At 40.3% G+C, this 25716-nt stretch overlaps 1 protein-coding gene across 2 annotated transcripts in view; it reads left to right on the top strand.

Annotated features, from left to right (window-relative positions):
- The first annotated feature begins 18263 nt into the window (after positions 1–18263).
- The window catches only part of PLCG2 (phospholipase C gamma 2), a 163016-nt gene continuing 155563 nt past the window's right edge, over positions 18264–25716 (top strand). Inside the window, exon 1 of one of the 2 annotated variants that reach the window (XM_020992634.2) lies at positions 18264–18486. The gene's annotated coding sequence lies outside the window, so the exon portion shown is untranslated. The remainder of the gene's footprint in view (positions 18487–25716) is intronic. The other variant, XM_078149768.1, reaches the window with a different exon arrangement.

Here is a 25716-nt window from a genome sequence, read left to right as displayed (position 1 = left end):
CCTCAGCACCTAGCTAAGTACCTGACAAACAGTAGGCATTTGATGAATACTTATTGATTTGATAATGGAGATTGATTTAGGCTGATCCATCCATATTCATTGGCCCTCTCCTCCTATTTGGGACCAACAATGCTCATTTTTCAGGATTCCTTTCGAACTGAGTTGGAACTAACTGGCTTATATCGTAACTAGCCTCATTATCACCACATATTAAAAATCTGTATTGCTTGAAGGCACTGAGAATGATAACACAAGCATTTACATTATGGGTAAGTGCTATTTGAGGAAAAGGACAAGAAACAGAGAGCCATGGGGGTGAGTGAGGTAACTGAGGGTGGACAGGGGAGTCCTAGATCATGAGACTGAAAATGAGGTGAGGAAAGTCACTAGTTCTCATTCCATCCCTGTACCATTTCCAGCACAAGGCCTTGCAGAGAGTAAATGATCAATAAATGCTTATTGAATTCCCAGAAGGCTTACTAGTCTCTACTTAAGGGACAATTTGAATGATGTGTTTGGTAAGCAGCTTTGGGAAGACACCATTGCTCTATGCTCAAGCTTGGAAGAAAAACTTAAATCAGAGATGGGATGATTATTTGGGGTTTGACAAAACTAGGATCTTGCCTCTCTGGCCCATAGGCCCAGAGAGTTGAGTCTAGATGTGAAGGCAGAAGGCGGCCCACTTCTCAGTAAGGCAGAGCAGTTCTGCCCATGTATTCTATTTGTTTCCAAATTCTGCCTGAATTTACATTGGTTTCTTTTGTCTTCATATCTCCTTCAGTGCCAAGTGGATTACTCCACCCTTTCCTCCTGAGAGAGCTAAAAAAGAATAAAGAAGTGGTGGGGTGGGGGAGAGAGAAGCAGGCTAGCAAAACCATCATCAAAAGCCATTACACCAAGTGAGTCTGACACCATATATAATGTTCCCAAACAACCATCTCCCACTTCTGCAAATGAAGTGAGAGGGCCACATTTTCTTATCTTCAGGCCAAGTTATATTTCATATATTCTATTTATTATATTATATTATGTAATTATAATTATAAATTATAATTACACAGCATTCATTTTCATTTTTGTTGGTCTTTTCATTTCTATTGTAGCCACTGTGTAAGGGGAATAATTATTTACTAAGCACCTACTATGTGCCAAGTGCTATGCTAAGCATTTTTACAAATATTATCTTATTTAATCTTCACAACAACTCTGGGAGGTAGATGCTGTTATGATCCTCATTTGACAGTTGAGGAAACTAAGGCAGACAGAGGTTAAGTGACTTGCCCAGGGTTACACAGTAAGTTACTGTCTTAGGCTGGAAACTCAGGTCTTCCCAATTCTAGGCCCAGCATTCTATGCCACCCAGATGCCCCACAATCACTCTGCTGAAATGCATCTGGTCAGAAGAGTATGCTGACTTTCATAGCAGTTAAGACAGCTTTAGGGGCAGCTAGGTGGCGCAGTGAATAGAGCTCTGGCCTTAGAGTCAGAAGAATCTGAGTTCAAATCCAGCCTCGGACACCTAACACTTACTAGCTGTGTGATTCTGGGCAAGTCACTTAACCCCAATTGCGTCACCAAAAAAAAAAAAAAAGAAAGAAAGAAAGAAAAAAAAAGACAGCTTTCAAGTCTGAGGTGCACTGACTACTCATGGGCTTTAGACTGGCCTCTTCATATGCTTGGGCTTAGGTGATGGGGCAAGCTGCTTCAATACCTTGACCTGTAGATCCCTAGGGAAGTGGCATCAAAATGAAATAAATATAAATTACATATTAACATTATCTATATTCTATTATGTTTTTCATTTGTTTTATTAACTATTTTCCAATTGCATTTTAATCTGGTTTGAGCAGTACCTTGTAGTGTTCAGAGGAGCAGCATGGTTGACACTTCTACTCTATCCTGGGTCTCAGGGACACTTCCCTGATTTTTAGGGAACATCAGGTAGGGATCCTAGTGGATATTGTTCCTACCAAAACTAGGTAAAATCTTTGCAATGTAAACACAAGAGACAACTAGAAAGTAATTAAGTTTTAGCAGCTTGATTGGGCTAAATTACGATCGAAGGCTTACATCCTGAAAGGGCAAGAAAACACTATTGTCCCTCATCTCTAAGGTTCAATGAAGGAATAAGGAGAAAGCCCTGAAGTCAGTCAATGAAACTGGAAATTGGTCAATTTGAGAATCTAAGATCTGAGCAGCTTGGTGAAGGGTGACCACTTGGCTCAGGAGGCTTAGTTATTTAAAGGCTTTCTGGGGTGTGTGGATAATTTTGCCATAATATCAGCTTAGGCTTTCCTTCTGAATCAATTGAGGAGAAACTTGTTCACATTTTATAAAGGGATAACCCATCTGGCCAAAATTTTACAGTTAATATACCATATCATTATCCTTTGCTTTCTATAACTACATCAAAGGGGTTGAGAAAATCAATTGGTCAAAAACCAACTGCCCTCCTGCATTTATATATAGGTTAGCAGCAAATGGCCAGTATGGCTGGAATATATGGCATGTAAGGGACAGAAATGTGTAATCTTCACTGAAAGATAACCTAAGGCCAGACTATGAAGGACTTTAAATGCCAGCAGAGTTTGTATTTTATTCTAGATGCAATTCAAAAGCCCTGTAAAATTTCTAAGCAGGGGTGTGACACGGTCACATTTGTGCTCTAGGAATATCGATTTGGCAGCTGTGTTCAGGATGGATGGGAGAGGGTAGAGGCCAGAGGCAGGGAGACCGCTAGGAGGCGATTGTCATAGTGCAGGCACGAGGTGATGAGGGCCTGAACTAGGGTGATGGCCAGGTGGAAGTTAATGAGATTTCCAAGAGCAAGGAAGACAGATATGGAGAGAGCAATGACATGACTTAGCCCCTGTTTGGGATGTTGGTGGGGGGGTGTGTGGGAGGAATGAGGGAGAATGAAGAATGGAAGAAGATTAGGAAGTTGCAAGCCTGGGTGACCAGAAGGGTGGATGATATTGACCTAAAGAAAAATAAGGAAGTTAATAGGAGGTCTGGGTTTAGGAAGAAAGATGGTTAGTTTTGTTTTGGATATGTTGATTTTGAAATACCTATAGAATATCCAAGTGGAGATATCCTGCAGGCAGTTGGAGATGCAGGACAATAAGTCAAAGAGAGAGCTGAAGGGAAGGGAATAAGTGTTTATATAGCACCTACTATTTGTCAGGCACTGTGCTATACACTTTTTACAAATATGATATCATATATTATCTCATTTGATCCTCACAATAACCCTGAAAGTAGATGCTATTATTATCCCCATTTTATAGCTGAGGAAACTGAGGCAAACAGAGGGTAAGTCAAGGGTGGGGAACCTATGGCCTCAAGGCCACGTCTTGGGTGTGGCCTTTTGACTGAGTCCAAGTTTTACAGAACAAATCCTTTTATTAAAGGGATTTGTTCTGTGAAGTTTGGATTCAGTCAAAGGGCCACACTTGAGGACCTAGAGGGCCACATGTGGCCTTGAGGCCGCAGGTTCCACACCCCTGGATGATTTGCCCGGGGTCACACAGTTAGTAAATGTGTTAAGTCAAATATGAACTCAGGGCTTTCTGACTTCAGGACCAGCACTCTATCCACTGTGCTACCAGCTACCTCCATAATGATTCCTGGATATGTAGATTTGAAAGTCATTTGCATTGAGATTAGAGGTGACTCTATGGGAGTTGATGATATTACAGATACAGACAGAGAAAGAGAAAGTTTCCAATTCTGGAACAATAATGAATTATTAATATCATTACTATTGGAAGGAATGTGTCAATCTATACTTCTATGGCTCCTCTCACCACCCTTGTAAGTTTTCAAATCAAAATAACCCTCTCTAGCCATCTCTCCCCTATGTCTATTGTCTCTCCCTAAGAATATAAGCTTCTATATTGTATATTATATATAAGAATATAATTTTATTATATGTTATATATAATTATATTACTGTATGAGAATATTATATATAAGAATATAAGCTTCTATATTATACACAGGGACTGTCTTTGCTTTTTTATTTATATTCCCAGAAATTTACACAGTGTTTGGCACATAGTGCCTAATAAATGCTTTCTAATTCATTCTTAATACTTGTCTTTCTCATTTGTTCATTTGTATTCTCATATTTGTACATCATTAAATTTTTCTGGTATGCTTCTTTGATAAGTGTCTGACTCAGACACTTACAAGCTCTGTGACCCTGGGCAAGTTACTTAACTCCAATTGCCTCACCACAAAAAAGAAAGAAAGAAAGAAAGAAAGAAAGAAAGAAAAGGATGAGGGTCTGATATACATGACAGCAGAAAACTAATTCAAGTATATAAGAATAAGTCATTCTCCAACAGACAAATGGCTAAAGCATATGAACAGGAAATTCTTTTTTTTTTTGTGAGGCAATTGGGGTTAAGTGACTTGCCCAGAGTCACACAGCTAGTGAGCGTTATGTATCTGAGGCTGGCTTTGAACTTAGGTCCTCCTGACTCCAGGGCTGGTGCTGTACCTGCTGCACCACCTAGCTGCCCCAGGAAATTCTTAGAAGAAGAAAATCAAGCTATCAATAACCATTAAAAAAAATTATCCACATTGCTAATATGAGAAATTCAAATTCAAATAACTTGGGCTCTACCTCATACTCACAAAATTGGCAAAGATGGCAAGGAAAGAAAATAATAATTGATGAAGAGGATGTGGGAAAATAGGTGCTTTAACAAATTGTTATGGAGCTGTGAATTGGTCCAGCCTTTCTGGAAAACAATTTGGAACTATACTGAAAAAGTCACTAAATTCTTCATGTGTTTTGACCCAATGATATCACTATAAGGTGGCTAGCTCAAAAATAAATACCTAAAGGAATGAGGGAAAGGGTCCACACGGACAAAAAAATATTCATAGCAGCACTTTTTGTTGTAGCAAAAAACTGAAAACTGAGAGGTACCCATCAATTGCGGAATAGTTGAACAAATTATGGTATATGAATATCATGAAATATTATGGTACCATAAGAAATGACAAAAGGGATGAATTCATATTAACCTGGGAGGATTTGCATGAACTGATACAGAATGAAGTAAACAGAACCAAGAGAACAATTTATACAATGACTACAACATTGTAAAGATAAACCATTTTGAAAGTCTTAGGATCTCTGATCCACGTAATACCCAAACATAACTCCAGAGGATTAATGATGAATAATGCTTCTACTTCCTGATGGAAAGGTGATGAATTAGATATGTAGAATGTGAGATACATTTTCAGACATGTTCAATGTCTGATTGATTATGTTTATTTGATACAGAGATAATTCTTACGCTTTTTGGAGGGGGAAGAATTGGAGTTAGTGATAAATAAAAAGAAGCCAAAAGAACATCAATAAAGCATTTCAAAAATATCCAAAAGGAAAAAGAAAGATGTTCAGAAGGAGACACCGACAAGCAAACCATCTTTGAAATCAAGGGGTTGATTTTATTATGTATCTTTAAAAAACCAAGCTGTACTAATAGATTTTTGGTTTCATATACAGTCCTTTTTTACAGTCTTTTTATGTGGAAATGATCAAGTTTGTTGGTGTTTTTTCAGTTCAGAATAAAAAAAATGAAAAACAACTAAAATACATACTATTTTTGTTAACACTTAGGGTACACTTCCACCAATGGAAAAATTCGGTTAAAAGGTATGATTATTTTTCAAAATTTTACTGTGAACTGCCAGACTGCTTTCAAAAATGATTCTACAATTTTAAGTTCTATCAGCAATGAATGAATGAGCCTGTTTCCTACACAACCCCACCAACACAAGGTTCCATTATTTTAAATTATTTTTTACTTATATAAGTTTGAGGGTGTAGCTCAAAGTAGTGATAATCTGCATCTCTTTTATTAGAGTTTGAGTAATTTTTCAAGTAATTATTATCAATCTGTGTTTCAAACTACATGCTTTTTAGTTGGAGAATGTTTAAACAAATTGTGGCAAATGACATTAGTGTAACATTATCTCACTCTAAGAAGCAATCAATGTGAAGAATTCAATCAATCAATAAGCTTTTATTAAGCACCTTCTATGTGCCAGTCACCGTGCTGACCAATGAAGATATAAAGACAAAAGTGAAGTAGTTTCTGCTTTTAAGTACTTTACATCTATAGGGGGAGATAACATGTATACATATGCAAAATAAATAAAAGATAATAGGGGGTGCCTGCAGTGACTGGAAAGAATCAGTAAAAGCCTCATAGAGGAGGTGGTATTTCATCTGATATTTGGAAAAAATTAGGGATTTTAAGACAGTGATGAGGAGTGAGTACATTCTAGGCATTGTGGACAGCTTGTGCAAAATCACTGATATATAGTTTAGGGCCCTTCATTAAGGGATAGTGATCAGGAGTACAGCTTGCACCTAAAAATTACTTCCTATACAATGACAATATTTAAGGGAGCAAATAGGTATGTCTAGCCTGGTACCTCCTTTCTTTGAGGAGAGGAGAGAAGCCAACCTCTAGCACCAACCTTTGGCTTTCCTTCCAGGCAGGAATCAAGGACTCTTGAAGTCCAAAAATCTTGGAGAAGGATTTGGGGAGAAGACTAGAGATAGCTTTTCTTGCCCCTTGGTGAGCCACATCTATGCTGACCCAGGTGGACACTCACTACTTACACAGGCAAAACAGCACTCACACCCAAACATAAATAAGAATTAAAAGAACCAATTGGAAAGGATTTCAGTCATTTTCAGCCATATTTGACTCTTCATGATGCCATTTGGGGTTTTCTTGGCCAAGGATACTATTTCTTCTTCAGCTCATTGTACAGATGAGGAACCTGAGGCAAACAGGGTTAAGTGAATTGCCCAGGGTCACACAGCTTAGAAGTGTCTGAGACCAGAATTGAACTCAGGAAGATGAGTCTTCCTGACTCCAGGCTGGGCACGCTATCTACTGTGCCACTTAGCTGGCCTTTTATTTTATTTAAAATTTTTTCAAGGCAATTGGGGTTAAGTGACTTGCCCAGGGTCACACAGCTAGTAAGTGTCAAGTGTTTGGTCTGAGGCCAGGCCAGATTTGAAAGCAGCTCCAGGAGAAGCTTTCCTCCTAGAGAATCAGTACAGAAAAGAGTCAGAAAAACATTTCCCTGAGGGCAGGAAGAGAACCAAGGTTCGGACTTCAAATCTTACTGGGCTGAGCCTTTTTTTGCCTCAAGAAGCAAGGAAGTAAAACTGCCTGTTTACCCCCTTAAAAGACCAGCACATATGAAACAGATGTCACTTCAACCACAAATGTGTTTGTCAGTTTTACTGAACTGCTTTTTTTAAATCTCTTTAAAAAATTTTAATTTTTATTATTTTTCAATTTACAAAAATCTATTTTCTTTCCTTCCCAACTCCCTCCTACCCCATGGGAAAACCATAAAAGGAAAACAAACCCTTGTAACAAACATGCATAGTGAAGCAAAACTAATTACCACATTGGCCATGTCTCAGAAAATATGTCTCAATCTGTATCCTGAATCCATCTGACAGGAGTTGGACAGCATGTTTCTTCTTGGGTCCTCTGGAATAGTTGTTGGTTATTGCAATGATCAGAGCTCTTAAGTCTTTCAAAATTGTTTACCTTTACAATGTTGTCACTGTAAAAATGTTTCTATTCCTTTCACTCTGCATCACTTCATGTAAGTCTTTCTAGGTTTCTCTGAATCCATTCCTTTAATAATTCCTTACAGTATAATATTATTCTATTACAGTGGTTTTAAACTCTAATAGAAATGGGACCCACTAATCGATAAATAAGGGTTTCTGTGGGCCATATATTGACTTAGTTGTAAAATGTAATATTATCTGTCTTTTACTGTTTATTTTGTTAAATATTTCCCAATCAGGCTGTACTAAGTGATGTATTTGACACCTCTGTTCTTTTTTTTTTTAATCTTATTAATTTATTTTGATTTATCCCACAATCACTTCCATATGCTTTTGAGTTGAAAATTTTTCTCCCCCTTCCTCCCCCCCACCCTCCCCAAGACTGCACAATCTTATATAGGCTTTACATTTACATTCCTATTAAACATATTTTCACATTAGTGAAGTTGTAAGTAAAAATTAAAACCAATAGGAGGAACCATCAGAAAGATGAAACAAAACTCAACAGGAGGTAAAAATAACTGATAGTGATTTGACTTCCATAGTTCTTTCTTTGGATGTGGACAGTATTTTCCATCCTGAGGCCTCTGGAGATGTCTTAGATCCTTGTAATGCTGAGAAGAGTTCAGTTTAACAATCTTAGTCCTTGCATAACGTGGCTGTTATTGTGTACAAAGTCCTCTTGGTTCTGCTCACTTCACTCAGCATCAGACCATATAAGTCTTTCCATGTTTTTCTGAAGTCAGCCTGTTCATCATTTCTTATAACACAATAGTATGCCATTACATTCATATACCACAACTTGCTCAGCCATTCCCAATTGATGGGCATCCTCTCAATTCCCAATTCTTTGGTACCAGAAAAAGAGCTGCTATGAATATTTTTGTACATGTGGGTCCTTTTCCCATTTGTTTGATCTCTTTGGGATATAGCCCTAGAAGTGCTATTGCTGGATCAAAGGGTATGCACATTTTTGTAGCCCTTTGGGCATAGTTCCAAATTGTTCTCCAAAATGGTTGGATCATTTCACAACTCCACCAACAATGTATTAGTGTTCCAATTTTCCCACATCTTCTCCAACATTTATCATTTTCCTGTTTTGTCATGTTGGCCAATCTGATAGGTGTGATGTGGTACCTCAGAGTTGTTTTGATTTGCATTTCTCTAATCAATAACATTTAGAGCATTTTTTCATATGACTATAGATGGCTTTAATTTCTTCATCTGAGAACTGTCTGTTCATATCCTTTGACCATTTATCAATTGGGGAATGGCTTGTGTTCTTATAAATTTGTCTTAATTCTCTATATATTTTAGAAATGAGGCCTTTATCAGAGAGACTGGTTGTAAAAATTCTTTCCCAATTTTCTACCTTCCTTCTAATCTTAGTTGCATTGGCTTTGTTTGTGCAAAAACTTTTCAATTTAATGTAATCAAAATTATCCATTTTGCTTTTCATAATGTTCTCTATCTCCTGTTTGGTCATGAATTCTTCTGTTCTCCATAGATCTGATAGGTAAACTATTCCTTGTTCTCCCAGTTTACTTATGGTATCAGCCTTTATATCTAAGTCATGAACCCATTTTGACTTTATTTTGGTATATGGTGTGAGATTTGGGTCTATGCCTAGTTTCTGCCATACTCTTTTCCAGTTTTCCCAGCAGTTTTTTTCAAAGAGTGGGTTCTTATCCCAGAAGCTGGGGTCTTTGGGTTTATCAAATAATAGATTACTATAGTCATTGACTACTGTGTCTTGCATATTTAACCTATTCCACTGATCCACCTCCCTATTTCTTAGCCAGTACCAAGCAGTTTTGATGATTGCTGCTTTATAATACAATTTAAGATCTGGAATTGCTAGGCCACCTTCCCCTGCATTTCTTTTCATTAGTTCCTTTGATATTCTGGACCTTTTGTTTTTCCAAATGAATCTTGTTATTATTTTTTCTAACTCTATAAAATAATTTTTTGGTAGTTTGATTGGTATGGCACTGAATAAGTAAATTAGCTCAGGTAAGATTGTCATTTTTATTATATTAGCTCGGCCTACCCATGAGCAACTGATGTTTTTCCAATTATTTAGATCTGATTTTATTTGTGTGAAAAGTGTTTTGTAATTGTGTTCATAGAGTTCCTGGGTTTGTTTCGGGAGGTAGACTCCTAAATATTTTATAATGTCTACAGTAAGTTTAAATGGGATTTCTCTTTCTATCTCTTGCTGTCGGGCTTTGTTGGTAATATATAGAAATGCTGATGATTTATGTGGGTTTATTTTACAGCCTGCAACTTTGCTAAAGTTGTTTATTATTTCAAGTAGTTTTTCACTTGATTCTCTAGGATTCTCTAAGTGTTTCATCATGTCATCTGCAAAGAGTGATAGCTTTGTTTCTTCTTTGCCTATTCTAATGCCTTCAATTTATTTTTCTCCTCTTACTGCTAAAGCTAACGTTTCCAGTACAATATTGAATAACAGTGGTGATAATGGACATCCTTGTTTCACCCCCAATCTTATTGGAAATGCTTCTAGCCCGTCCCCATTACATATAATGCTTGCTGAAGGTTTCAGATAGATGCTCTTTTTTATTTTAAGGAAGACTCCATTTATACCTATGCTTGATACCTCTGTTCATTACATTTATTTATCATAATTTGTTCAGCTATTCTCTAATTGACCCCCTTCAGTTTCCAGTACTTTGCTACTATGAAAAGAGATTCTGTGGATATTTTTGTGTATATGGATCTTTTTCTGCCTAGCAATGGTATCACTGGGTCAAAGGGTTTGTACAGTTTGGGAGGTGTTGTTTGTCCTTTGTTTTTTAAGAGGACAGATGACATCATGAGAGTGATGACTATTTCCTGAATTCAATTCAAGTGAGGCAGAGCCTCACTGTCTCCTCCAGAGTCATTGAAGTCCAGTGGGAAGGCAAAAATCAAGACACAGTTTAGGAATTCTTTGGCCAGAGTTCCAAATTTGCTTTTTGGAATGGCAAATCAGTGCATCAAGGAACCTGTTTTCCGGTAGCTCTTCTAATATTTGTCATTTTCCATTTTTTGGTCAACTTTGCCAACCAGATGAGTGCAAGATAGAACCTCAGAGTTTCTTTAATTTACATTTCTATCATTATAAGTGATTTGGACCATTTTTTTAATATGACTATTGATAGCTTGGATTTCTTCCTCTGAATATTGCCTGTTCATATCCTTTGACCGTTTTTCAATTGGTGAATAGCTTTTATTCTTATGAATTTAAATCAGTTCTCTAAATATCTTAGAAATAAAAAAAATACTAGAGAAAATTGCTGGAAAGATTTTGTTAAAATCAGTTACCTACTTCCCTTCTAATTTTAAATGCATTGGTTTTGTTTGTGCACTAACTTTAAATTTTTTTATAGTTTGCTTCTGCCTCTCCCCTGTTCCTATTTCTTTCCCTTGCCCAGAGCCCAGAGGTTCTTACCATTGCTTTCTTTCCTTTTAAACCTCTCTTCTTGATCTACCCTCTGAGACTGGAGTTTATTTGGCTTTTGATTAATCCCTCCATAAATTGGCCCTTCTTATTCTTTCCCCTTCTCTCTTTTGCCTCCTCTAGCCCTGTTAAATGAAATGTATTTCTGTACAGGCTTGTGTATATGCACATTCTTCTCTCCTTTGACCAGTGTAGCTGAAACTGAGATTCAAATGTCACCCACCCTCCCAAGTCCTTTCTCCTTGTTTGTAGTATTGAACTCAGGAAGATGAGTCTTCCTGACTCCATGCTGGGCACTCTGTCCACTGTGCGATCCACCCATTCCTACTATTATACATATTAGGCTCTCTAAAAATGTTTGCTAAATTCATTTACCAAGGTAAAACTGAAACAGTCCTTGATCTCCAGAAATTTTGTATTCTAGGAATTAGGGGAGGGAGGACAAGTATGTAGACGTTAATGCAAAATATACACTGTCAGTTTGGGAGAAGAGTGAACTAACACCTGAGTGGATCAGGAAAGGTCTTTTTTTAGGAAGTGACCCCTGAACTGAACCTTGAAGGAAGGCTGGGATTAATTTAATTTTTTGAATGGGTACCCTCTCAGGATTGTTACTTGGGGAAATTACCTGGAAAAGTCCAAGCTGATCTGACCTTAAGGTCCAAGACTGGCTCAGGAGGCAAAACGAACCTTCTCTTTCTGGATAAATTTGGCAAAAATGAAAGCTGAGCTTCAAGCTTTGGGTGACCGAATTTATACAACTCTTAATACAAGTGTTTAATTAAGATTGCCCAACAGAAGCTGTATCCAGGTAAATGTAAGATATTGGGGCAGGGAAACTTCAAGTCTTACTGTGATCAGGCTTTAATTGAGTTGATGATGTAGAGGAGTAGGAAAGTGAGAGCTTTGATTTGGCTGGCCAGGGTCACCCGAGACAGAATTTGCTGTGGATTTGCAGTTATCTTTTTTTTTTTAATGTGAAAATCTGGGCTGTACTTGTACAAGTATGTATCCCAAACCATTTGCTGTTCCTAGTGCTTGTATGATTCCATCAATAGAGGCACTGTTTATAATACCAACCGTAGTGACCTTTAGAGTACCTCTGAAGGAGGAAATGGCTGGGGCTGATAGGCACCTTTGTTTACAGACTACAGCACCATAAATGGCTATTTATTAAAACACTAGCGACTCAAAACATAGAAAGGACATTGCTGTTTTTATGGTTAGAATTCCTGCATCCTATCTCTATCATACCTCATATTTGAGTCACCTCTGCCCTTTGTTTGTTCAGTCATTTCAGTCATGTCCAACTCTCCATTTGAAGTTTTCTTGGCAAAGATACTGGAATGGTTTGCCATTTCCTTCTCCTGCTCATTTTACAGATGAGGTAAATAGGTTTAAGTGACTTGCCCCAGAGTATCTATAGGCATCCATAGGTTTTTTATCTTTTAGCAGGGTCCTCACCTGGAAGGAGGGCAGTGGCCAAGGGCCGTCTTTGCCCCTACATACTTATATCATCAGTCTAGAGCTGGAAGGAGCCTCAGACGCCACCTAGTTCAACGCCCTCATTTTATAGATAAGGCAACGAGACTCGGGAAGTTCAGTAACTCTCCCAGTGTCACAGTCGTAGTGAAATTCAAAGGTAGAATTAGAATCCAGTTCTTTTGACTTCTGGGCTGGTGTTCTTTCTATAGTACCATGATGACTCCCTTTCTACTGTGCTACATATGCCGCCCAGAGTCTATGAGTCACACTGAATCTTTGGAGTCCAGTCCAGTTTTATGGTACAGATTGCCTCACATATGTAGGAGAGCAGAGTCCCTGCTTCACATTGGGAAGCAATAGGAGGAACAGCTCTTCTTGAAGGATTAGGGTTATCCCGTCTCTCCCTCCATGGGATCCCCTCCTTTCAACACAATCCTATTGCAGATACTGGGCTCAGGATCCATGAAGTGTCTCTGGTCTCCTTGCTGGTCTTACTGCCCAGCTTAAACACAGGCTATGTTGTAGAAGAAGGAAAGAGAAAGACAATACAGGAAGGAGGTCCAGAGTAGGGTACGTAAGGGTATGCTTTACTACCTGTTTGCTCATCTTGCCTAATATCATTAGTCAGTGGTGGGATCGTTAGTCTTACTACATTATTAATGTAATGTAGGAAGGTAGATGGCTAATCCAATGGCTAGTGTGAGTGGGGCATGGACAGATATCTGATCTAGGATCTGGCCTATTCCATCTCCAGGGGATGCTGTGATTTCTGTCTTTGGGGGAATAGAAGGAAGTCTATGGCTAAGTGTTACTCCTTTATTCTCCTGTGTATAAAAGGGGCTAGATTATTTTTATTCTTCTTCTTCTTCTTCTTCTTCTTCTTCTTCTCTTCTTCTTCTTCTCCTCCTCCTCCTCCTCCTCCTCTCCTCCTCCTCCTCCTCCTCCTCCTCTCCTTCTCCTCCTTCCTGTTTAGTCAAGTCCAAATCTTCAAGATTCCTTTTGGGGTTTTCTTGGCAAAGATATTGGAGTGGTTTGCCATTTGCTTCTCCAGCTCATTTCACAGAAGAAGAAACTGAGGCAAATGTGACTTGCCCAGGGTCACACAGCTAGTAAGTGTCTGTGGTCAGATCTGAACTCATGAAGATAAGTCTTCCTGACTTCAGACCCAGCATTCTGTCCACTGCACCACCGAGCTGCCTGCCATTTAAATAATATGGGCCTATAAAATGAGGGGTTTGAATAGATGACCTCTATGGTACTTTCTAGCTCTAAATCTGTGTGATTAATAATAGCTAATATCTGAATTTACTTTAAGGTTAACAAAGCACTTTACAGACATTACCTCATCTGATTCTTATAACACCACTGTACCCTGGGTATTAGAGATATAAGGTAAAATGGTCACAGCTGGTAGATATCAATGTTGGGATTTGAACCCAAGACACCTATCTCCACTGAAGAACTCTGTCTTCTATACCACACCATCTCCCAAGCTCACAGGTTTCTAGTAGCTCAAGGTTTATACTTCCTCACAATAATCTTGTGATGTTGGAGGTGCATATTACCATCCCCATTTTATAGATGAGGAAACTAAGGATCAGGAGGAGAAATAAGCTTGCCTAATGTCTCAAGACTAATATAGGTTGGAACTGGGATTCAAACCCGGGTCTCTTGACTTCAAGTTTAACACTCCATTATAGCACACTGCCTCCCAGGGACTGACTTGAGATTTGTTGTTAAAAAAGTGAGATTCGACCTCTAGTCTTAAAATGGGTAACTTCTTTTTGGATACTGTCACCACTGCAATCAAAGCATACTAAATACATATGACTTTGATCTGCCACCAATGTAGATTAGTGACTTCTGTATAAAAGTATTAGAGATTTAGGTCATTAAGAGGTTAAGTAGTTAGCTAGCAGGACTTGGACCCAGGGTTAGCTCTCTATCTATTAGGCAATACTGCCTCTCTAAATATGTAATTTTTGTGGTGAATAAGTGTGTCTACAGATGTGTATACTTACTAGCTGTGTGATCCTGGGCAAGTCACTTCACCTCTGTTTGCCTTAATCCACTGGAGAAGGAATGGCAAACCACTCCAGTATCTTTGCAAAACAGAGAAACAAAACAAACAAAAAAACAACCCATGGGTGCTATTGTTGTGCTATGGTCCACAGAGTCATGAAGAGTTGGGCACGACTGAAAGAACAACATATGGGTGTATGTGTATTCACATGGCTATCAAATCACAGACTCACAGAATCTGAGAGTTGGAAGGAAACCGATTGGCCCTCAGGTACAGCACAAGTGAAAATGGATTTCTACTATCATCCAACAGGCAAATGGTCATTCAGTCATCCCTTGGAGACCCCTTCAAACAGAAGCTGAAGGAGGATAACTCCCTATCTCTTGATGATGCCCCTTCCCCTTTTGGGTAGATTGTGCCAGACCCTATACCATAGAATTAGTCAAGACCTTTTACTGTCATTGTCATCTGGGAACTTCTCAAGTGAGAGCACTGCTGTAGTGAATGTAGTTGGATGCACACAGATAGTCACTTACTTTGAAACTATTAGTCTTAAAAAATTGTCTGAGACATTGCAATGTTAAGTGACTTGCCCAAGGTCATACAGTCGGTTCCAGTCAAAGGGGCCTGAACCTTGGTCTTTTTGATTCCAAATCCAGCTCTCTATTCTTCCTCTTTGAATACCAGGATAATGCAATGGTGGATAGAGGACTGGCTTTGACCCTGGAATCAGGATGACCTGTGTTCGAATCTCACTTCTCACCCATATTGGCTGTGGGACCTAGGGCAAGTCACTTAACTTTGTTCCAGTCAGCTCTCTAAGGTGGTAATTTGTAGAATATTTGCTGATTTGAATTGATAGAGGGAGTTCCTTTATCAGGAGCTCCCAATACTGGACTCCTCCTGCAAAAAAAAAAAAAAATCACAGGAAGCCAGGGTGTCGCCTTAAAGACACACCTGAAAGAGATTGATTTCTTGACTGTGTTTTTGGTCATATGCGTACACCTGCTGGGTGAATATCACTCACAAAAGTACACCTCCCTCAACCTCTCAGCTGTCCTTCCCCCTACCCATCCCAGCACTGGCATTGGGCAGCATGACTACTCAGAGGCACTGTCTTCTAGCCAGCCCTCTCCCTCAGGGAGAATCCAGAGCACTTAGCTTATGATTTCTGTCTGAATTTTATTACCAAGCCCCCCCTTTCTCTCGAAACCAGCAGATAATCCTCTTCTTCCTATTAGGGGATCATGGGCAGAGACTCATAGAATTTTGGGAATTGGACATCTCTCCTTTGTTTTTTTTTTTTTTAGGGACAGGCTCTAGTCAAGCCCAAAGTTTAGCTGTACCTATGTCCTGTGCCTGGCTGTACTAAGAGACTTTTGAAAGTCTCCAGGCAAATGATCTCTAACCGCTTTGTTCCTCACTCTCTCACCATCCTCACTCCCCCAACTAGGGGGAGGGGCCCCCAGCCCTGCAGCTGTGACATCCCTCAGGGACTGAAGGAGATATTTCAGAAAGTCTTGCACTCTTCAAAAGATGCCACATAAAGTCAAAATGCAAGAAAACATTTTTGTTTAGCATGGTGATTGTAATTTTTGGAATTTCCCAAGGCCCCAGTCAATTCCATGAGGCCTATGGGGAGATGTGTAGAGAAACACCTATAGGAAAGAGAGGGGAGAGAGGAAGGAACTGGGTCTTGGTATCACATATGTTTAGAGTTCTCTGATTTTCAGAGGAAAGAGAAGATCACGGCATGGTTCAAAGTTGGAAAGAGTTATCTAATCTAGTCCAACACTCCCTTCTACAGATGAGGAATGTATGTCAAAGAAGGACAGGATTTTCCCAAGGTTACACAAGTAATCATAACTATATCAGCTGACATTTATATATTGCTCTAAGATTTATAAAAGATCTACATACATGATCTCATTCATTGGTGCTTCCAATTCCTTGTGAGTGCTATGGAAGTATTATTAACCTTCAATAATGTAATCATCATGGTTATCCATAAGTAGAACAGGCTACCTCCAGAGGTAGTGGGTTCTTCCTCATTGGAGGTTTTCAAGAAGAGGCTGGATAATACTTTATCAGGTATGCTGTAGGGGAATTTTGTTTTCAAGTGTGTTTTGGGCCAGATGGCTTCTAAATTTCCTTCCAATTCTAAAATTCTGTGATTCTTCAATCCCAATTTTATAGATGAAGAAACTGAAGGGTTAAGGTGTTGTTTCATCCATTTAGACTGGATAAGACCTTCGAAAGACCATCCAGTTCAGCTCCCTCATTTCATAGTTCAGGAAACTTGAGGCCCAGAGGAGGTTGGATGACTTCCTCAAACTCCTACAGGTACTAAGTAGAAGAATTGGGATTTGAATCCAGATCCTGATTCCAGATCTAAAAATTTCCTCACTGTACTAGACTTGAGCATGGCTACTCAGTTAAGTGTGAAGACAGGGATATGCCTGACTTCAAGTCCAAAGCTGTAGTTACTGTAGTTACAGTAACTACCTGCAGTAAAAAAGGAGAGATTTGAACTGGAATCTTCTGCTTCCAAATCCAGGGCTCTTTACATGGACATCCTGTCTCTTAAGGTATCCACTGAGGAGGGGATTAGCCTAGAGGGTCCTTCCAGCTTTGAGATACTTTTACTCCTTGTGAGCTAGCACAATGTTGGGACTATACATGTTGTTGTATTAGACTGAATTTTGCTTATAGTACTATAAATTGCTGTGACAAGTTGGCCAAGTCACTCTTACCTATGTCTTTATAAAAGATGGAGTTGGTCAATGGCAGGGGTCTTCAGAAAGAGATATGATAGCACCTATTAAGCTATAGGAACTGTGCTAAGCAAGGGTTGCAAAGAAAGACAAAACAAAACGACAGTCCTTGCTTACAAGGAGTTCACACTCTAATGGGAGAGATAACATGCAAACAACTATATATAAATAAACAAGCTACTGGATAAATTGGGGGTGGTCTCAGAGGGAATGCACTAAGATTGAGGACTGGGAAAGGCTTCTTGCAGAAGATGGGACTTGAGCTGAGACTCAAGAAAGATAGGGAAATGAGGAGGCAGAGATGAGGGAGGAGAGAATTCTAGGCAGTGAAAAAGCTCAGCTGGAGATGAAGCATCCTTTCTGAGGAACAGCAAAGAGGTCAGTGTCACTGCATGGGCAGTTTGTGGGGGGAGTTAAGGTGTAAGAAGGCTAGAAAGGCCCAGGTGGGGTGAGGAGGACAGGTTACCAAGAGCTTTGGAAGCTAAACAGAGGATTTTATATTTGATCCTGGAGGTAACAGGGAGCCACTGGTGTTGTGAATGGGAGTGGTGGTGAAGGGGAAAGATATGTATGGTTAGACCTGAGCCACTGGCGCCCAGGGTCTGTTTTGCAGAAACAGTAGTAACCATAAAAAGGGAACTTTTGGGAGTGGGTGTGGGTGGGTAGGATGTCAAGGAGAACCCAGGGCCTGCGGCTGAGGGCTCATCTTGGCTCCGCTTGGCCTCAATTCGAGGCTGGTCTGCCCGGAAGCTTCTGCAGCAGCCAACACCACGGAGCACCGCGCCCCAGGCTGGAGGAGCGAGGGCGGGTCCCAGGGGAGGCAGTGACCGGGGCCCAGGCAAGGCTGGTCTTCGGGGAGGCGGGTGGGTCACGTGGAGGGTGAGCTGCGAGCCACACAAGCAGAAGCAGAAGTTCAAATTCTTGAGTGAGGAAGCGGCCGCAGTGGCAGGAGAGCGTCCTGGAGACCGACGGGGAAAGGGGCCGTAGCTGCAGCCACAGCCCCAAGGTGCAGGGGTCCTCGAGGGAGTCCGGGCGGCAGGCTGGCTGCCCCCCGCTCCGTTAATCATCCTGCACAATCCTGCCCGGGGGCAGGGCGTCCTGGCCACAGGTGGTGAGTTTGGCTACTGCCCTTGGGCAGCGGTTGGGTCTAGTAGAGCGAGAGCTGCCCGTCCTGGACGGTGCCAGGAGGCAATGTTATGTATGTACGTAGGCATGTATGTATGTATGTAGGTAGGTAGGTAGGTATCGAAGTATGTATGTTTGCGGAGGCGGTGGGTGGCCACAGAAAGGAACTGACTCCCCCTTCCCCGCCAAGCATCAAAGCCGAGTTAGGGGGTGCGTCTGGTCCCTACGCCACTCCCCACTCCTAAAGCGTGTGTCTGCTTCAGAGAAAGCTCCCTCTCCCCAGCTTCACTGCCTGGACTCGGACAGTTAGAATAGCCTGGACATAACTGGGTCCTGGGCACCCCCGGAGGGCAGCCACTCCCTCTAGGGGCCGCAGTTTGGGGGAAAGGGGGCGCGCCAGTCCCGTTGAGGCGCTACTTGCATTTCGCAAAGGAGGGGAAGGAAGCCGTGCAGCTGTGGGCTGGGTGCTACTGGCTAAGAGCAGCCAGGGGTGCTCCTCTTTGCCTGTCCTGCTGTGCGGTGCTCCGGAGTGCGGGGGGCGTGAGGGCCAGACAGCTCGGGTCCCTCACCTGACTTCCGAGGTCCCTGATTGGGACTCAAGGATCACCTTCTCATCTCTCCCTTCCCCCTTCCTTCGTTTAACCCTTAGACTTGCTGCCTCGGAATCTCCCAAGCTTCCTCCCCAGGAGTTAGCCCATTCAAGGAGAGCCCTATACACCTCGATCCGTCCTGAACCCCCTGTGTGGCTGCCTTCCTTCTTCCCTTTTCTTTCACTTCTCTTTTGATTATTCCAGCTCACTTTTCTCACTTTTGTGTGTCCAAATTGTAGTCTTCCCCTCCTTCCAAGCTTGAGTCTGTCTAGAATGCATGGTTGTGGGTTACCCCCATCCTTCGTAGATAGTGCCTGGCATCTGTCTGTACTGAGTCCTCCTCTCCTTCAAGTTTATTTATATACATGGGCACTTCTCTGTCTCACAAGGGTATTTTTGCAGTGTCATATGAGTTCTGGACTATGAAATAATTCAGTTTAACAAATAATATTTGGTGCAAGCGGTACTGTGTGTGGCATTCGGGAGATACAAAGTTTAGTTGCAAAATCGAGGACGAGGAGGGAATGCAAAGTACAGCCTGTAGAGTCTGGGGCTGCCTCCCGGAGTAGTTTGAGCAGGAGCTGGTGTGGACAAATCTTCTCGCTCTTCTGTGTCTGTGAAGAATAGTTAGACCAGAGGACTTAAGTTTCTATACTAAAAAACACCCCTTCATAATAACTCTGTCCTGAAATCTCTGTAAAAGTTTTTTTTTCTCTCTTGATATTATAAGCAAATGAATAAACACAAAATGGTACAGTCTTACATAGAATCTTTAACAAGGTGTAATCAAATTAATAAACAAGGGAGGAAACTGCTTTTGCTCCAAGGACTCCTTCAGGCCTGTCGCTGTCTCCTCTGCTTGTCACTTGCCAATGGGGGGAGGGGAGAAGGGAATAAGCATTTACATATCGACTATTATGTGTCAGGCTCTGTGCTACACTTGTTTTAAGTATTATCTCACTTGATCTCCTTTGAAGTGGTGCTATTATTATCCCCATTTCACAGCTGGGGAAAAGGAGGCAGAGGTTAGTGAGGTGCCCATGGTCTCACAGCTAGTAAGTACCTAGGACTAGATTTTGACACAGGCCTTCCTGGCTATTCACCATGCCACTAGCTGTCTCTGGTCAATATACCTAAAGATTTGGCTCTGCTAATTCCAGTTTGCATCTTTTCCGAGAGTTCTTTCCGTATGTCCTTATATGATTCATATTCATAATTTTTGATAGCAGAATAATATTCTGTTAAGGCCTCTGGCACTTTGGATGGATGCTCTCTGGTGAAATTATGGGAGGTCATGGACAAGAGTTGTATAGGATGGGGAAGCCATGGATGGGTTGTAATCTGCGTCATGGGAGGCAACATCTAAATTGCTGCTATCACAGATCATTTTGAGTGTAATGCTTTGTTATATCAATATACCATAATTGATTCAGTCCTATTTATTCTTCAAGTTTTAGAGAAGTTGTTAAAATTTTTTTTTGTTATTTCAAATAGATCTGACCATTTTTGTGCAGCTAGGTCCATTCAGTTATTCTTGGGGTGGGGGAGATTCCAAGCAATGGAATTGTTGGGAGTCCTACTACGTATTGTTCTCCAAAATGTTTACAACAGTTTTCAGTGAGGGTGGGGTGAGAGATCAAGAAATATGTGTAAATAGGTTCTAACACATTAATGCTCAGAGATGTCTAGATTTAGGTTTTAGGTTTTAGAAATAGATATTTTCTTTGCCCCCTGAGGATTTTATCATGTGACTTGCATAACTACATTCTGGGAGAGGAAAAATACTTCAAAAGGAGTATTAAACAACTAGAAAATCCCACTGTTTCTTCCATTTATATGCAGGAGAGCTCCTTGTGTTTCATATCTGTAGGATTTATTTAGAAGATGAGAGGCAGCAGAGAGTAGTGGAGATCCAGCGTGGGACTACAAGTCAGACTTGTCTGGATTCTGGCCCCTCCAAAGCTATATGACCTTAAGACATGTAACTCTTCTGCTTTTCAGTTTCCTCATTTACAAAATGAGAATTGTAGAATCATCAATACAGAGCTGGGAGGGCCAAGAGGTCATCTAGTTCAATCCTGTCATTTTCAGTTGAGAAGACTGAGCCCCAAAGAAGGGAAGAGAAATATTCAGGAGCATACCCTTTGACCCAGCAATACTGTTATTAGGCCTGTTTCCCAAGGTAATCAGGGAAAGAAGAAAAGAACCTTTCTGTTCTAAAATGTTTATATCAGTTCTGTTTGTGGTGGCAAAGAACTGGAAATTGAGGAGATGTCCATCAATCAAGGAATGGCTGAACAAGTTGTAGTATATGATTGTGATGGAATACTGTACTACCATGCTGTAAGAAATAATGAGATGGTTCATTTTAGAAAAACAAGGAAAGACTTCCATGAAATGATGAAGAGTGAAGTGAGCAGAACCAAGAGAATGTTGTATACAGTAACAGTAATATTGTTCAAAGAATAATTGTGAACAACCAAGTTATTCTGAGTACTATAAATACTCAAAAACAACTATAAAGGACCTATGAAGGAAGATGCTATTCACCTTCAGTGAAGGAACTGATAAATAGAAGTATGCATAGTATGGCTTTACATGTATTTATAAAATGCATCAAATGGTAGCTTTCTCTAGTGTGGGGTGGGATTAAGTTCCTAACTTAAAATGTAACAAAAATAAATAAATTTTAAAAAAAGACACATACTTAGGGTCTCTCAGGTAGTAAATGGCAGAAGTGGAATATGAAGCCAGGTCCCATATTTGATTCCAAGTCCCATCTTCTTTGTCCTTCAAACTATTTTTTTACTATGTCCCTCAATGGGATTGGGAGGAAAGTGCTTTATGTACTTGAAGCCAGTGGTTGTTAACCTGACATCTGTGAATTTGTTTAAAAAATTTTTGATAACTATTTCAGTAGAATTAGTTTCCCTTATAATCCTATGTATTCTATTTTATGCACTTAAGGACATTTTTCTGAGAAGGAGTCCCTGGGTTTCACTAGACTGCCAAAGGGATCCATGGCATGGAAAAGGTTCAGAACCAATGCTTTAAGTATTAGGATCCTGGGATTTAAAAGTGGAAGGGACCAACCCCTTCATTTTACACATGAGAAAATAGGCCCAGATGAAGTGAATTGTCCAAGGTTTCATTGGTAGTAAGTATTACAACAGCATTTGAATCCGAGTCCTTTGACTTCAAATCTGGCACTTTCCACTATACCATTCTGTGAGTTGCTGTTATTATTATTGTTTCAAGAGTATAGTCTAATCTTCCACTTGGGCCATTACCAGCTTTGCTACTACATATTATTATATGGAAGCAATGAACAATGAGCTTAGATAGACTTCAGGAGATAGTGGAGTGTAGGAGGGCCGATTGTGCTATGGGCCATGGGATCATGAAGAATCCAACATGACTGAATGAATGAACAACAACAACATTGTCATGTGACAATTTTTTTTTGTAGAGAACAAAAAGATGTTGCAAATTCAAATTTGCCCTATTTTTAAAAAGACTAAAACTTTTTGAAGATGGTTATTACTTTGGAACCTGAAAGAAAATCTTGCTTAACAAAAGAGTCAGTGGGAATAGAACCTCAGCCTGATTTTCTGACTATCTCTGAACAATAGGTGACAGTTAATTGCTTGTTTGTTGGGGAGGAATCTAATGTAGACTCCAAAACAAGAGGTAATACTGAGTACCTACAGATTTTGGTGCTCTGGATGGTGTCTGGGCTGACTTTCCTGCAAAAGATAGAGGGAGAAGGCCTGCTGGTTCCTTACCAAATAATGGTTTAGTTTGCCATCAGACCAGACTGTGAGTATCATTAAAGAATTAGAGGGATTCTGAGGTGATCTGAACCTTATCTGCCAATTTCTGTCTGACTTGTTTGAAAGGAGTTTTTATATTAGGTATTTTTGTTTTCTGCCTGCCTCCGACACATACTGGCTGTGTGACATTGGGCAAATCACTTAAACTCTCTGTGCTCTGGGCAATTATAAATTGCAGAGAAGGTAGTGATCTGTTTGTTTGAACTTGGCTGTAGAGAATCAGTAGGCCAACGTGGAGTCTACTGTCTTTGCCCCTTTGCCCTAGCACAGCTCTTGCTGGAGTCAGGGCTTTGGTGGTGATGATGATCTGATGATCAGAGAGGGCAGGAAGGAATCAGAGGAAGTGCACCAGGATTACAGCTTTTGCACTACTTGCTCTGCTTCATCTCTTATCTATCTATCATTAGAAAATAATAGAAATCTGTCATTTTTAAAATAGCAAATTCGCCCTATTAACTGATAGTAACAATAAAAATAACAATTGGTATTTAAATAGTGCTTTATACACATTAGCTCTTCTGGTTAGTATGGGTCATGGGCTAGAACACTCCTCCTGGAGTCAGAGGACCTGGGTTCAAATTCCATCTCTGACAAAACCTGAGTAACCTCTGGTGAAGTACTACTTGTGGTCCCTGGTTTTCGGTTTCCTCATCTGTAAAATGAAGTAGTTGGACAAGACTAGTGATACTTAACATTCTTTTTCGTGTGTCATGGACCCCTTTCTCAGAATAGTTTTTTAAGAGTATAAAATAAATATAAATGGGATTTCAAAGGAAACCAGTTATATTGAAATATAGTCTTCAAAATACTTAACCAAATTGATGGACCCCAGGTTAATAGGCCTGGTATCCATATAATCTTAACTCTGGGTGTCAGAACTTTATAAGAATTCTGTAAGATTGATCCTATGTGTGTGTATTATTATCCCCATTTTATAGATGAAAAAAACTGAAGCTCAGAGAGGTTAATTATCTTGGTTATGATGACATAGAGGAAACCTTTGGAATGTTTTATCTAGGCTCCTTCTGGCTACCGTTAAACTTATTCCCCTTGGCCTGTCATCACCAGAGACATACCTTGACAGATCTCCCATCCTCTATGTGTAGGAGGGTGAAATCATTCTGTAGTCTCATGACTCAAACTCTGACCAGAGCCTTCTCTGTCTCTTGTGGTGGAGAGACGTTTTTGTTGTTGGGCAGAATTAGTTCCTCTGTTGAGAGAGGCCTAACTGACCTCACTTATCAAAGGCTGTTTTTTTTTTCTTTTTCCTTTAAAAAAAAAAAGACCGCATAATAAGGGTATTGGCCAAACGACCGGGAACAAAAGCCACATACAAAACAAGGAGTAAAATATTATATAAACTCTTAGCATTTATTAACAAGAACCTAAATGAATTAGCAGCGAAGTTCCCCTCCCTCCCCCAAATCATTTTGTTCTATGCCCCTTACAGATTGGTCTGAGGTTATTCTCTCTAGGCTTTTATCAGGGGTTTTCTTCTGAGGCCGCACCGCTGTCAGTGACTGGAAACCTAGTGAAGTGGAAGGAAGGGAGCATTTGAGTTAATAAGTAGTAATTGTGTGCTTTCCGTGTAAGCAACGTAGTGGTGGCTCAGGCTAATTGTGTGATGTGGTTCTTGCTCCCACTGAACTTTTCTTTCCAATGGGAAGAGAAACATTCAACATGGAGCAATACTATGATCAGGTGCCAGAATGGGAACCAGGATAGTCAATGCTTAAAAAATGAATGAAAGGGCTACATGTCAGGGAGATTCAATTTAATTAAACTAAATTAACTAATTAATACAACTAGGCTGTGGCTTTGAGGTTGATCCCTAAATTTCCATAACACTCAGAACTACTTCTTTTATGTCCTGGGAATGCTCATCCTTGGCACCCAATGGCTTCCTTACAGGCTATGACAGGTGCATCTCTCACTCTCTCTTTTTTTTTTTTTTTTACCATTTGGATTCTTTACTATAACATAGGATTGGGCCCCCTTTGCTCCCCACTTCTTGTCCTGTTTCCTCTCCAGTCCATATTTGTTGTTTTCTTGTGATAGATTTTTACTCCCCCCTCCTTTTATAGTTGCATATTTCTGTTTCTCTGCCTTCTTTCTCTCCTGTCTCTCCTATTTGGAAATGAACAGAGTGAACACAGATGGGGTTAAATCAGTGATTGCAGACAGGGGTATTCTGGTAAATGTTTAACAGCTGGGTTGGGGCGTGGGTGGATGTATACATGCACACTTTGAAATTTAATCTGTATTATGAATACTTTTTCAGGTATAGACAATTAGCAAAACACTAAATGGAGCCCTTCTTTGTGGCCGATTTCTGAGGTGTTAACGTTCACACTGAAAATTGAACAATTTGCTTGAGGAAGGAAATGGGTTAGATTTGGCTCCACAGCCATTTCGGTATGCTGAAGGAGAAAATTAGGGACTGAATTTGTGATTTAATTGACATAGGGAACTCCAGACACTGGACTTGTGATTTCATTGGTACAGGGAACTCCCAGGCGAGGGGATTCCCTCTCCAAAATCAGGTCACCGCTTTCTCTAGAACACTGAGAGTTTAAGTGACTTATTCTCTGTCAAGTGTGTTAGTGGTAGGATTTGAACTCCGGTCTTCTTGGCTTCGAGGCTAGTCCTAGTCACTATGGTAACTTCTTTGAGGCCTGAAAAAATTGTTCAAAGGAAAAATAAGCAGCCAATGCAATCAGTCAATCCACCAGTCAACCAGCCAACACTTACTGGCTGCCATAACGGCTCAGGCACTGGGCTAGTTGTTGAAGA

The sequence above is a fragment of the Phascolarctos cinereus genome, unplaced genomic scaffold, assembly GCF_003287225.1.
Source record: "Phascolarctos cinereus isolate Bilbo 61053 unplaced genomic scaffold, phaCin_HiC Scaffold_2;HRSCAF=192, whole genome shotgun sequence".
Taxonomy (NCBI): Eukaryota; Metazoa; Chordata; class Mammalia; order Diprotodontia; family Phascolarctidae; genus Phascolarctos; species Phascolarctos cinereus.
This window is presented reverse-complemented; position numbering and strand designations above follow the sequence as displayed.